Raw genomic sequence first — 13,822 nt, 5'->3', positions numbered from 1 at the left:
GGGAAGCAATCTTGATAGCGGAGGGAAGGCAGCCAGCCCTGCCCCTCCGAGCCGAGATGCGGCTGCAGACGGAAGGCACGCAGCTGCTGCAATGCTGAGCTCACGACCGTCTAAGATCAGACCCAAACCAGGCGATGTAGCGATTGGGCTTAATTAGATTTGGGCTCGTGGGTGGTGGGAACGCTGTGCTTCGTGACGCCGCCGCAGAATAACACTATATTTAGCATTTATATAGCGTTTTGAGTGTTCAGAATGCTTCACATGCATTTAAGGCTTCAAAGCACACGTGGTTATCCTTACAACGAGCCTGTAGGGTAGGTCTGTATTAATTGCTCCGTATTGCTGGTTTGGAAACCGAGACTTGGTCTTGCTTATGAGACCTCCGGACAAGTTCAAGGCAGACTCAAAGCTCGAGCCGAAGAGGCCAATACTGGAATTACAGAGGGGCCAAATTGACCCTTTAGCTACTGTTTTTCGGATGCTACCAGGACAATGCTTTGGTGGAAAATGGGTGAAGTTAGGAAGTGGGGTTTGTAGATTTCAGTAAAGGTGCTTGCTCTTTCCCCCCAAAACTCAAGCCCTGCCAAAGACTTGCTCATTAGCACTTTAGTCTCTTTAAAGTAAAAAGGTAAAGTTGTGCCAAGTCGGAGTCGACTCCTGGCACTCACAGAACCCTGTGGTTGTCTTTGGTAGAATACAGGAGGGGTTTACCACTGCCTCCTCCCATGCAGTATGAGATGATGCCTTTCAGCACCTTCCTGTATCGCTGCTGCCTGATATAGGTGTTCCCCATAGTCTAGGAAACATACCAGTGGGGATTTGAACCGGCAACCTCTGGCTTAATAATCAAGTCATTTCCCCACTGTGCCATTAGGTGGCTTTAAGTCTCTTTACCACTATGCTATAGCAGTTTATACACCAGAAGGGCCGTGGGCCAGCTCCAGAACCTGTACTTCGTGTCAGGGTTCAGCTGTAGTAAGGCTGAAGCACTAATAAGACTAGCAGTTAGTCTATAGCTCTGCATTTGAGAGTACTCTGTCACCATGACCATGTGCAGAGTTTCTCTCCCACAACACATTGAGCCAGTCCTCACATAACCCAAACAAGCTCCCAGTGTGGCAAGCTTGAGCCCTGCTGCCTATAATATTAAGAACCAACCAATCACTAGCATTGTCAAATGGTCCTGATTCTGAAAGGTCTCTCTTATTCATAATATCAGAGCCTCATGTAAGGGAGAAAAAGTGCATAAGAGGTGTGTTCCTTGTTTCAGAACAGCTGGAATGTGTTGCTTGTTTTAGGCGTTTCTATCTAGCAGCCTGATATTCAGCTGGCAGGATTTCCCCCAACAACCATTTGAGAATCTGTGCCCTACGACACTGATTGTCAAACATTCTACTTCCCAGGGAAATAGTTTCCACAGTGCGTCTTTCTGGCTACTCAGAAACCCTTGCGCTGTGCAGGGAACTCAGGGGCAAGTTCTAGGAGCTCTCAGTTCACCATGGGGCACTGGCCTGGCTTGTGGGGCCTCACTGTCACCCCTCAGATAATTACTTCTACTATACCCAGTTTCAGTTATGCTGATATTTTCAAATATATGCTATTTCCTGTGAAAAAAACACAATAGAAATTATGTCTAGAGTTATGATGATAGTTACAGCTTGATCCTAGGCATGTCTACTCAGAAGCAAGTCCCACTGAGTTCTTGGATTTTACCCCCTGGTGTAATTAGACAAGGAACTGCAGACTTATTTTGTATGCTGATGAACTTTACAATAAACCACTGAATTCAGAATTAACGAAATATTCAAATATATGCTGCTGCTTAATTGCACAGGGTGTTTACTTTCTGAGCGTTTTGCTTTTCTTTCTGCATGATCAGGCTGAGATTTATGTACTCTTTCTAAGCTCCGATAATACAATTCCCCTTTTGTTTATTACAGTATTGGTGGCTTCTACTTTTCTTTCCTGCTTTCCCATCTGTCAAAAACGAAGATGTGTTCTTAGATATCTTCGGGTGCAGCAGCTTGCAGGTGTTTTTGTAATCATTTTCCTAATTCTTTTAAAAGGCATTGATATTCTTCAGTTTCATGAAGGAAACAGGAAACAGCCTTATACCGTAGTAGCAGACTGTTGGTCCATCTTGCTTAGAATAGTCTTCACTGACTGGCAGTACCTCTCTAGAGTTTTAAACAGGGGCCTTACCTGGAATACCAGGGATTGAACCAGAGACCTACTCCATGTAAAATGCACAGTATACTAGGCTTGAGCCCCAAACGGCTCAGCCACATTTTGGTGGGGGCGGGGGTGGGGGTAGCTCCTTAAGGGTGTGGGAGGGTGCACTTACCCCTCCCGCCGCTTTCCTCCCCATCGGCGCTCCATTTTTACCGAAACCCATGGGGTGGCAGTGTACCTCCCTGCCACCCCTTCCCCCTTTCGTTGCCATAATTTGCCAGCAGTAGCGGCTGCACATGCGCCCATCGCGTGTGCAGCAGACGTGCACGTGTGCAACGGGCACATGCGCAGCCACTACTTCCGGCAACTTATGCCGACGAAAGGGGGAAGGGGCGGCAGGGAGGTATGCTGCCGCCCTATGAGTTTCAGTAAAAACGGAGCACTGACGGGGGAGGAAAGCGGTGGGGGGGGGGTAAGTGCACCCTCCCCCGCCCTTAAAGGACCCCCTGCCTGCTGAAAGCCAAAACGGCCTCGGCTTCCAAAACATTTCAAAGGCGTCTATAATGGCCTCCGAAACGTTTCAGACTCAAGCCTACAGTATACTCTTCCACTGAGCTACAGCCTCTGTCCCTATACACCACTGTACAATATTATGTGATAAGGGCTGCAGTCCCCATGTGCACTCACTGAGGCAAGGTGGAGCATCTAGTTTGTACCCAGAAGGTTCCAGGGTCAATCCCTGGCATCCTCAGCTATGGCTGGGAAAGACCCCTGCCTGAAGAGCTGCTGCCAGTCTGCAGTCCTGAGCTAAAAGGGAACAAAGGTCTGACTTGGGAGAAGGCCCGTGCCATATGGGAAGTCTCCAACCTTCCGTGACTGGGCAAGGTATTTGAGAGGGTGGTGGCCTCCCAGCTCCAGACAGTCTTGGAGGAAACTGATTATTTAGTCCCATTTCAAACTGGCTTTTGGGTGGGCTATGGGGTGGAGACTGCCTTGGTCGGCCTGATGGATGATCTCCAATTGGGACTTGACCGAGGAAGTGTGACTCTGTTGGTCCTTTGGAATCTCTCGGCGGTTTTTGATACTATCAACCATAGAATCCTTCTGGTGCATCTGAGGTGTTTGGGGGTGGGAGGCACTGCTCTGCAGTGGTTCCACTCCTACCTCTCGGGCAGATTCCAGATGGTGTCACTCAGGGACTGTCATTTTTCAAAATCTGAACTTGGGTATGGTGTCCCTCAGGGCTCCGTATTGTCTCCGATGTTGTTTAACATCTACATGAAAGCGCTGGGAGAGATCGTCAGGAGATTTGGTGCAGGGTGTTATCAGTATGCTGATGACACCAAAATCTCTTTCTCCATGTCAATATCATCAGGAGAAGGCATAACCTCCCTAAATGCCTGCCCAGAGGCATTGATGGGCTGGATGAGAGATAACAAATTGAGGCTGAATCCAGATAAGACAGAGGTACTTATTGTGCGGGGTCGGAACTCGGGAGATGATTTTGATCTGCCTGTTTTGGATGGGGTCACACTTCCCCAGAAGGAACAGGTACGCAGTCTGGGGGTGCTTCTGGATCCAAACCTCTCACTGATGTCCCAGGTTGAGGCAGTGGCCAAAAGTGCCTTTTATCCGCTTCGCTTGATATGCCAGCTGCTTCCATTTCTTGAGATAAATGACCTCAGAACAGTAGTACATCTGCTGGTCATCTCCAGATTTGATTACTGCAATGCACTCTATATGCTGCCTTTGTACATAGTCAGGAAACTGCAGTTGGTCCAGAATGCGGCAGCCAGGTTGGTCTCTGGGTCAGCTTGGAGAGACCATATCACTCCTATCTTAAAAGATCTACACCAGGGTTTCTTAACCTTGGGCCCCCAGATGTTGTTGGACTACAACTCCCATCATCCCCAGACATGGTCTTTGTGGCCGAGGATGATGGAAGTTGTAGTCCAACAATATCTGGGGGCCCAAGATTAAGAAACACTGCTGCCAATATGTTTCCGGGCAAAATACAAGGTGTTGGTTATAACCTATAAAGCCCTAAACAGCTTAGGTCCTGGGTATTTAAGAGAACATCTCCTTTGCTATGAGCCACGCTGCCCATTGAGATCATTGGGAGAAGTTCATCTGCAGTTGCCACTTGCTAGTCTGGTGGCTACTTGGGGATGGGCCTTCTCTTTTGCTGCCCTTGGACTTTGGAATGTGCTTCCTGCTGAAATAAGAGCCTCCCCATCTCTTACAACTTTTTAAAAGGCAGTCAAGACACATTTGTTCACCCAGGTTTTTAGATACTGTTGTAATAGTTTGATGGTTTTTAATAGTTTTAACATTGTTTTAAATTTTAAATTGTAATGTTTTAACCTTTTTACTTGTTGTTTTATTGTTTAGTTGTAGACCTCCCATACACTTGTGTTTTGGGCAATATACAAATATGTTAAATAAATACATAAATAAATATGTACTTGGAAATCCCATTGAAGTCTTACTTACCTCTCAATCGTGCATAGGATCATGCTGCAAATTATACGATGCATGTTACTTATAGTAGTAAAATAAGTTCAGGTCACGTACAATTGCAAAGTATATTTCCATTTCCCCCCTCAGACTTCTGTTCTCTTAAAAAAAAAATCTGATGATGGTTTTAAAATGTACAGAAATCTCATAACTCATTACAAATCCATTCATGTAGGGCCTAGCATTGTAGTGATGCTAGACATCTGTGTGGCATGTGGCTCCAGACCAACAGCTTGCCCACAGGTGTCCCAACAGAGCAGAAATTCTCTCATCCTTCTTGACCTCTGCTCTCCCAACTTTCTCACCTCTGTCTCCTCCTCCAGGTTTGTCATGTGCTTTGTTTGAAGTGCCCAGTGTGGTCACTGATATGCTCTGATCAGTGAAAAATCTGATTTAGTTCTGCACATCTGAGAGTCCTTAGGTAGCCTTCTAGACAATATCAGCTGGGTAGGGATCTGTGGCTTTTCGGCTCGCTCCTGTCTTGGTTCTCTATTTCCCATTCAGTTCTTGCTCGAGCAGAAGGGAAGTGAGAAGATCCAGGCAGCTGGGAGGTACAGTGAGCCAGGCAGTAGCAAGAGCAGGTGGGGGCTCCCTAAAGAGCTGTCTCTGGACACTTCTTCAAAGGAAAAGGCTCCTTCCCTGGCTCCCGGAGAAAAGGCTGAGGGATGGGAAGCCAAGTGCAGCTTCCTTAAGCAGCTAAGGACTGAACTACTCCACGCCTAGCCTTTGCTGGAAAATTGAGAGGGTGATTTTAGACTCTGAGATCTCTGTGAAGAAGCCCCAGTCTAGGTCAGGGGTTCCCCACCTTGGATCCCCAGATGCTGTTGGACCATAGCTCCAGTGACTGAAGCCTATTGTGGCTGGGGATGATGATGGGAGTTGTAGTCCAACAGCTTCTGGAGACCCAAGATTGGGATCTCCTGCTCTAGGTTAATTTGGATCTCAGCACACCACCACCACCACTACTACACCACCACAAATATTTATATGCTGTATCATGTTTCAGCAAAAGTGCTCCAAGTGATTTACACAGGAAAAATGACAAGATGGCTCCCTGGCCTAAAAGGGCTCACAGTCTAAAAGGAAATTGTAGTTGGGTAGGGACAGATGCTCTCCCACTGCTTATAGGAAGCTGCCTTATACTGAGTCAGACCATTGGTCCATCTAACCCAGTCTTGTCTACACCAGGGTGCTCAACTTTGGCCCTCCTGCAGATGTTGGCCTGCGACTCCCATAATCCCTGGCTCTTGGCCACTGTGGCTGGGGATTATGGGAGTTGTAGTCCAAAAACAGCTGGGCCCCACCGTTGAGCAGGCCTGCTCTATCCTGACTGGCAGCTGTGGCTCTCCAAGGCTTCAGGCAGGCGTCTTTCCCAGCCCTACCTGGAGATGCTGCCAGGGAGTGAACCAGATGCTCTACCCCTGCACTATGGCCCCATCCCATTTAGAACCAGCACTTTAAAAGGCGCCTTTTTGTTCAGTTAGCAAGGCTTACTATCAATAATGCAGATGCACTGCCTAGCGTCCTGACTAAATTTGCTAAAGGAAGTGCTATTGAAATGTAGTCCTTCAGATTCCTCCCTCAGCAGTTCTATTCAGTAAGTCAGTCTCTGGACATCAGCCACTTGCCTACAGGGGAGCAAGGATGGATGAGGTGTTGGACTTGGGCCCCAAAGGCCTGCATACAATTCCTGTCTTGAAGTTCACTGCACAACTTTGGGAGAGTCGGCCTAATCTGCCCCACTTGGTGAGTGTACAAATCAAATAGGATCACTCCCATGTGTGTGACACTGGCTTGCACCTAAACAAAGCATGTTGTGCTTTGTACCGCTTTCTTGGCTCTTTCCAGTAAGGTTTGGCTTTAAACATAAAGCTGGGCATGTTTGTTTGTTTTAAAGGTTACCTATGCAGGGATCCACACTGTAGGCCTCAGATCTGGGCTGCATCGCTGGCACCTTCAGTATTAGCAGAGCAGAGACCCATGGCTTCAGAGGAAGCAGAAGCACACTAATGTTGCTCATACAGACAACTTGGCTTGTTTACGCGGGAAGCCGTGTGTGGAATCCCACACAGGTTAGGTGTGTGGCTTGTTTAAACACTCTTGGTATCGTGTTTGAACTGGGCCCCGAGCATGTTTGCAAGGGGCAGTGTTCGGCCTACCAAGGCTTCAGGCAGGAGAGCCACAGTAGGCCAATTGGTCCTCTTGGCAATGGAGGAGTTTCACTCTCCCTTCATTGTATTAGGTGCCCAGAAAGTATGGGTGTCTGGGGCGGGGCAAGGGGGGCAGTTGCTCCCCCTGAATTGAGCCATTATTGCCATGCTATTTACATGCTTGGTGTGTGTGTATATTTCCTTGGTGTGTGTATTTTGTGCGTGCGTATTTTATATGTGCATGTGTATTTTACATGCATACTTTACATGTACGGTGTGTACGTGTATTTATTTTACATACACTTTAAATGTATTTTACATATTTATGTGTATTTTTCTATTCGTATACTTTATAGGTGGCTATTCCCCCACTCCCGCGTCTGCCCCATGCCAGAAAGTTGGGGTAGCTGCGTCTTCACCAAACTGGTCTTAGGTATCGGGGAAAGCAATGTCTCTTTCAAGATGTGAGGAGGATGGAAAGGAGTCAGGCATTCTGGGGCTGATGACAACGATCAGGAATTTACTGAACAATTTGCAGGAAAGAAACAAAGAAGGATGTTCTGCTCTTGAGTGGTACCTACACTTTGGCCACCACAGCATCCCTATCTGGGCACTGCCGAAATATGATCCAGGTACTCAGATATGAAAATCCATTAAGTCGCTGCCTTGTATAGAATCAGACTAATGGTTCATCAAAGCCACTACTTTCTGGCCTGGCTGGCAGGAGCACTTATAAGGGCTTGGACAAGTTTTGATATTAATGCATTTATTGCATTTTTTAAAAAAAAAAAATCTATCCAAAGAGCTCAAGGGTGATGTACATGGTTCTCTTCTCTTTCGGTTTATCCTGTGAAACAGGTTAGGCTGAAAGAGAACGACTAACCCAGGATCATCCAGTGAGTTTCATGGCTGAGTGAGGACTTGAACCCAGGAGTATTTTCAGACAGCAGGCTTTACTGCAAGTTTGAATTTGCCCCCCCAAAAAACGCAATGCAAAAAGTGGATTTTTTTTTTAACCTTGGACATAAATCAGGCCACATTCCAATGCATAATGAAAAACCCAAATCGTGCATGAAATGCTTCCCAATAGCTTGCAGGGACTTCGGGGTTAATAATAATAATAATAATAATAATAATAATAATAATAATAATAATAATAATAATAAATAAAAATCCAACCAAGAATAAATAATAATAATAAATCTGGCCAATATGTGAATGCACACCCCTCCATTGCGCAGGAGAAATGAGCTAAAAAACCTGTCTGTAAATGCTTCAGGTGTCCTCCCAACACTCTAACCTCTGCACGACACTGGGAAAGGAAACATTTCAAGCCCTATTGAATTTTGAATAGGATGCCATTTTTATAGCCCAAGATGACTCTCATCCCTTCTCTATGATATGAGGTAGAACAATGCTAGTGGGTTCCAATCACACACACACACACACACACACACATACACACAATCCCCATTTCTTCTGCTGCAACCCTAAGCACACTTCCTAGGTATTAAGTTCCACTGAACTTGGAGGAACTTACTTCTTGATACACACAAGACTCTCTGTCCAAGAGCAAAGGTCCACCTCACCCAGGATACTCTCTTCCCAGAAGAGGCCAGCCATATGCAGCCTTTCCAGACAGATGGGTAAAATGTGAGAGATTCAGTGGACTCTCCCAATTAATTCTATGCTGAGTCAGTGTGGGTTGTCCACACACTGCATTTCTCCTACAGTTTGCCTGCAGGTCCCTATCCGCCTGCTGTGAGCTACTCTGGAAATTGTTCCCCTGAGGCTTTCCTTCCTTCTTAATATCCTGCCTACCATCTCCCTCCTTTCCACAATATCCTGCCTTCTTTCTCTGCGGGCTGTGCTCATGCTCTGCAAAGAAGACAAAAAGAGTGGAAACTGTGAATATTGAAAGATATTAGGAACATAGGAAGCTGCCATATACTGAGTCAGACCATTCGTCTGTCTAGCTCAGTATTGTCTTCACAGACAGGCAGCGGCTTCTCCAAGGTTGCAGGCAGGAATCTCTACAAGGTGGCGCTTATAATCAAGTACTACCACTTAATGCGGCTAAGCCATGGCTCCCAGAGGACCAGCAAGAGTGCCCTAAAATCACCTGCAAACAGAAAGCTAGTGAGCTAGGTAAAACATTCAGGGAAACCCACTCACATTTCTTAAAAGAGTGTGTGGTAGCCAAAAGAATGTGGCAGGAAGTAAGCAAGCTGTTAGAGTGGCCTGATTTGGAAAAACAGACTTGGGAAGAACTAACCTCGGGTTTGAGCGATAGAACCTCCTTTCGAGGTCCCAGAAAGAAATCTTCAAGGAAACAGGATGGAACGGGTGCCCTCATACTAAGGAATTGGAACGTTCTCCTTCTCGTAATCAGTTTAGTAAACCTGTATGTCATTTATGCAATGCTCCTGCATAGGAATAGGGAGGGAAGACACGACCAAGAGATTCACACAGATGAGACAGTAAATCTCTTCTGGAAAAGTTTGTATGGTTATGTGCAAAAAGACAAGAGTATCTCTTCTAAACAGCAATGGGACAAATTGTGGAAATGGATGTCGGACGTAACCCCCCCGATTACCTGATGTGCCTTGAAATCCCCCACCCCCGAGTTACAGTACTACCTGCATATACTTCATAACCTTGTGGGTTTCCAAATCCTTGTGTGTAAATCTTTGTTGATATATCATGTACAATCACTTTGTATATAATTGTGCTTTGGCAACATACTGTATGCTTTGGTAGTTTGTTGGTTCAATAAAAAAATCTTGTCCTATCTTGAAGAAGCCAGGGAGGGAACTTGAAATCTTCTGCTCTTCCCAGAGCAGCTCCATCCCCTAAGGGGAATATCTTACAGTGCTCACACTTCTAGTCTCCCTTTCATATGCAACCAGGGCAGACCCTGCTTAGCTAAGGGGACAAGTCATGCTTGCTACCACAAGGCGAGCTCTCCTCTATTAAGACACCTATACAATTATATCTATTATTAATTAATAATATATATAATTATTATAATATATGTTATTTATATATATATATAAATATTATAATAATAATATAATAAATTTATTATTATTTCTTGTTTACACAGTCAGACATACTTTCCATAATTTTTCCCAGGCTGCCATTTCTCTTGTCTCCTCCAAAAGCAAGAGCTTATACATTTTAGAAACTAATTTTTCATCATTTTCACACAGCTCCTTCTCAACTCTCGACATCTGATCCTCAAATCCAACTTTAAGATCCTTCTTATAAACTTCATGTAGCTGATGGTACTGAAACCAATCACTAACCAAATTTTGTACTTCAGTTAAACTTTTTAACTTACAATCCTTTTCTTGAAAATATAACAGATCCCTATAAGTACCCCATTGCAATTGCATATTTACCTCTTTACGTGCTAAAGCTTCAATCGGAGATACCCATAACGGAGTTTTAGGTTCCAACCATTTTTTATATTTTACCCAGACTCTCATTAAACTCCTTCTTATATAGTGGTTAAGAAAATCTTTATGTACTTTACTTTTGTCATACCACAAATATGAATGCCATCCAAACCTTCTGTCAAATCCCTCCAGATCAAGTAATCTAGATACCACTCATCCCAAGTTTGTGCCCCTAGGTACTCCAAAGTAGGGGATATGGGCTGGTTCGGGTCCCATTATACCCTATGAGAAAAATAATTAAAAATCTTTCAAATATTCATTAAAAAATCATAGGGGTGTCCGATTGCTTTGGGGTTTGCATGGTTGTTGGCACCCATGGGTGCTCCACAATAAAGAATAATGGGCTGGTTCGAGTCCCATTATAACCTATGAGAAAAAAATATTTTCCCCCAAAAATTCATAAAAAATCATACGAGTGTCCAATTGCTTTGGGGTTTGGGTGGAAGGTACCCCTGGGTGCCAGCTACCATCCTACCAATTATTGGATGTCCGAACCAGTTCAAACCAGTTCGAATTCAAACTGAACCAGGAGGAGGTTCGAGCAAAACCAAAACCGAACCACCCCCTCCTGGTTCGAACCTGGTTCGAATTTAAACCGAACCAGGCAAACTGGTTTTGTGCACACCCCTAGTGCAGCATTTATATCTTTTAATGCCTGAGCAAGTTGTTTTTTGGCAACTGTTTTTAGAGCTGCTTATTTATTTATTTATTTATTTACACAGTCAGACAGGTGTTATTGACTGGTTTGTTTTATCCAGACTTCGAGTCCTTCCTAAGGACCGGGGATGGCTGAATTCTATTATCAATGTTGTTGTTGCTGTTATTATAGATATCATCACAGAATATTATTATTATTATTATTATTTCTTGTTTACACAGTCAGACAGGTGTTATTGACTGGTTTGTTTTATCCAGACATCGAGTCATTCCCAAGGACCTGGGATGGCTGGATTTTATTATCAGTGTTGTTGCTGTTATTATTATAGATATTGTCACAGAATATAGGCTGTTCCCAGTAAAGTTGCTTTTTGTAATTGGCTGATGGTGATTTCTGTGGCCCCTATGGTGTTGAGGTGCTCTTCAAAGTCTTTTGGAACTGCACCCAGGGCGCCAATTACTACTGGGATTACTTTGGTCTTTTTCTGCCACACAGCCTTTCAATTTCAATTTGTAGATCTTTGTATTTTGTGATTTTTTCTATTTCTTTTTCTTCTATTCTGCTATCACCTGGTATTGCTATGTCGATTATTTTAACTTGTTTTTCTTTCTTCTCGACTACAGTTATATCTGGTGTATTATGTGGCAGATGTTTGTCTGTTTGTAGTCAGAAGTCCCATAATATTTGTGCATCTTCATTTTCTACAACCTTTTCAATTTTATGGCCCCTCCAATTTTTAGCTACAGTTAGCTTGTATTTTTTGCAGATGTCCCAGTGTATCATCCCTGCTACCTTGTCATGCCTTTGTTTGTAGTCAGTCTGTGTGATCTTTTTACAACAGCTGATTAGGTGGTCCACGGCTTCATCTGCTTCTTTACAAAGGCAGTACTTGCTGTTTGTTGTTGATTTTTCGACTTTTGCTCTTATTACATTTGTTCTTAGTGCCTGTTCTTGTGCAGCCAGTGTTAAACCCTCTGTTTCTTTCTTCAAGTTGCCATTCTTAAGCCATTGCCAGGTCTTGGTGATGTCTGATTTTCCACTTACGTTATGCAAATATTGACCATGCAGTGGCTTCTTTTTCCATTTTTCTGCTCGGTTCTTGACTTGTTCTTTCCTGAAGGCCTGCTTTGTTTCATTGGTGTTGAATAGTTTCTCGTTATTGACCATTTTAAGTGCATCTTCTTCACTTTCCTTGATATATTCTTCAAGGCCTCTTTTCTCCTCCTCTACTGTTTGATGGACTTGCAGCATTCCTCTTCCACCTGAGCTGTGAGGGAGGTACAGCCTATCTACATCACTGCGGGGGTGCAGAGCATGATTGATAGTCATTATTTTCCTGGTCTTACGATGCAGCGTCCCTAGCTCTGCCTGGGTCCAGTCTATTATTCCTGCAGTGTATCTGATAACAGGTATAGCCCAGGTGTTTCTGGCTTGTATGCTGTTCCCACCACTGAGTTTAGACTTTAGGATTTTTCTAACTCTCCTGATGTATTCACTTCCAATTTTTCTTTTAACTTCAGTGTGTACGATGTTATCAGCCTGGAGAATGCCCAAGTATTTGTAAGGTTCTTTCTCTTCCAGGTTCTTGATGTTGCTTCCATTCGGCAGTTCTATTCCTTCTGTTTTTGTTATTTTTCCTCTGTTCATTATTAATGCAGCACACTTGTCTAGTCCAAACTCCATTGCTATATCGCTACTGAATATACGGACAGTGTTTAGAAGTGATTCGATTTCTGACTGGGACTTTCCATACAACTTCAGATCGTCCATGTACAGCAGATAGTTGATTTTACTTGATGTTTTAGATGTTTGGTATCCGAGGCCTGTTTTGTTTAGTATTTGTGAAAGTGGGATCATGGCGATTACAAACAACAGAGGGGAATGATGAGTCCCCTTGGAAAATGCCTTTTCTAATGCTAACCTGTCCAAGTGTCTCGCCATTGATTGTTAACTGTGCACTCCACATGCTCATTGCTTTTTTTATAAATATCTGAATGTTTTTGCTGACACCAGTTGTTTCTAAACATTTTAGTATCCATGGGTGAGGCAATGAGTGGAAGGCTTTCTTGTAGTCAATCCATGCAACACTTAGATTTGTTTTTCTTCTCTTGCAATTTTCTAAAATCATTTTGTCAATCAGCAGCTGGTCTTTTGTGCCTCTGGTGTTCGGGCAATTTCCTTTCTGTTCAACTGGAAGCTGTTAGTTAATAAGTGTTGTTGTTGTTGTTGTTATTGTTGTTGTTATTATTATTATTATTACCACCCCGTGCTGCCATGCCACCCTGTTGCTATGGCTTTGTAAATGCCTTCAGCACCACAGGCACATGCTCATGTACATTCACATTACAGAATCCACGGTGTGGAGCAATCCTATATTTTGTTTCTCTCCTGCTATCTGGTCCTCACACCATAATTGATAAATGTTAGCTGCCATGCTGCTCTCCTGCTAGGACCTTTTAAAAGCCTTCAGCTGCCTCTGGTTGCAAACTTGCACCCCTGCACAGGTGCAAGTGGCTGGGAAGGTACTATGCCACTAAAGCACATTTTAAAATATATTGTTTTAAAAGTCAGATCACCAGGAATCGATGATGAACAAACACCTCAATGGGGTGCAGGCAGGAAAAGGGCTGTGCATAATTGCCCAGATGTGGAAGTGTGTGTGTGTGTAGTAGTAGTAGTAGTAGTACTACTACTTCTTGGAACCAACCTTCTCCTGCATCACCACTGACACAGATAATCACTCCTCTGCAGCTTGCACACAGTCTGAAAACACACTATTACTCGTGGAATATTTTGCCATCCTCATTCAAGTCAGTAAAAGAGTAGTATTGAAAAGGTCCACCTCTCTCACAGGGCTAATCGTG

General features: G+C 44.0%; 1 protein-coding gene and 1 long non-coding RNA gene across 3 annotated transcripts in view; one reads left to right on the top strand and one right to left on the bottom strand.

The window, feature by feature from the left end:
- Positions 1-13,822, bottom strand: part of ARHGEF25 (Rho guanine nucleotide exchange factor 25) — a 114,288-nt gene that overhangs the window by 87,864 nt on the left and 12,602 nt on the right. The gene's annotated exons all lie outside the window — the stretch shown is intronic.
- LOC128343327 (uncharacterized) overlaps positions 6,301-13,822 on the top strand; it is a 28,946-nt gene continuing 21,424 nt past the window's right edge. The window contains exons 1-2 of the long non-coding RNA XR_008315473.1: positions 6,301-6,435; positions 7,196-7,471. This is a non-coding gene — a long non-coding RNA (uncharacterized LOC128343327). The remainder of the gene's footprint in view (positions 6,436-7,195; positions 7,472-13,822) is intronic.

Source organism: Hemicordylus capensis, chromosome 2 (assembly GCF_027244095.1).
Source record: "Hemicordylus capensis ecotype Gifberg chromosome 2, rHemCap1.1.pri, whole genome shotgun sequence".
Classification (NCBI taxonomy): Eukaryota; Metazoa; Chordata; class Lepidosauria; order Squamata; family Cordylidae; genus Hemicordylus; species Hemicordylus capensis.
This window is presented reverse-complemented; position numbering and strand designations above follow the sequence as displayed.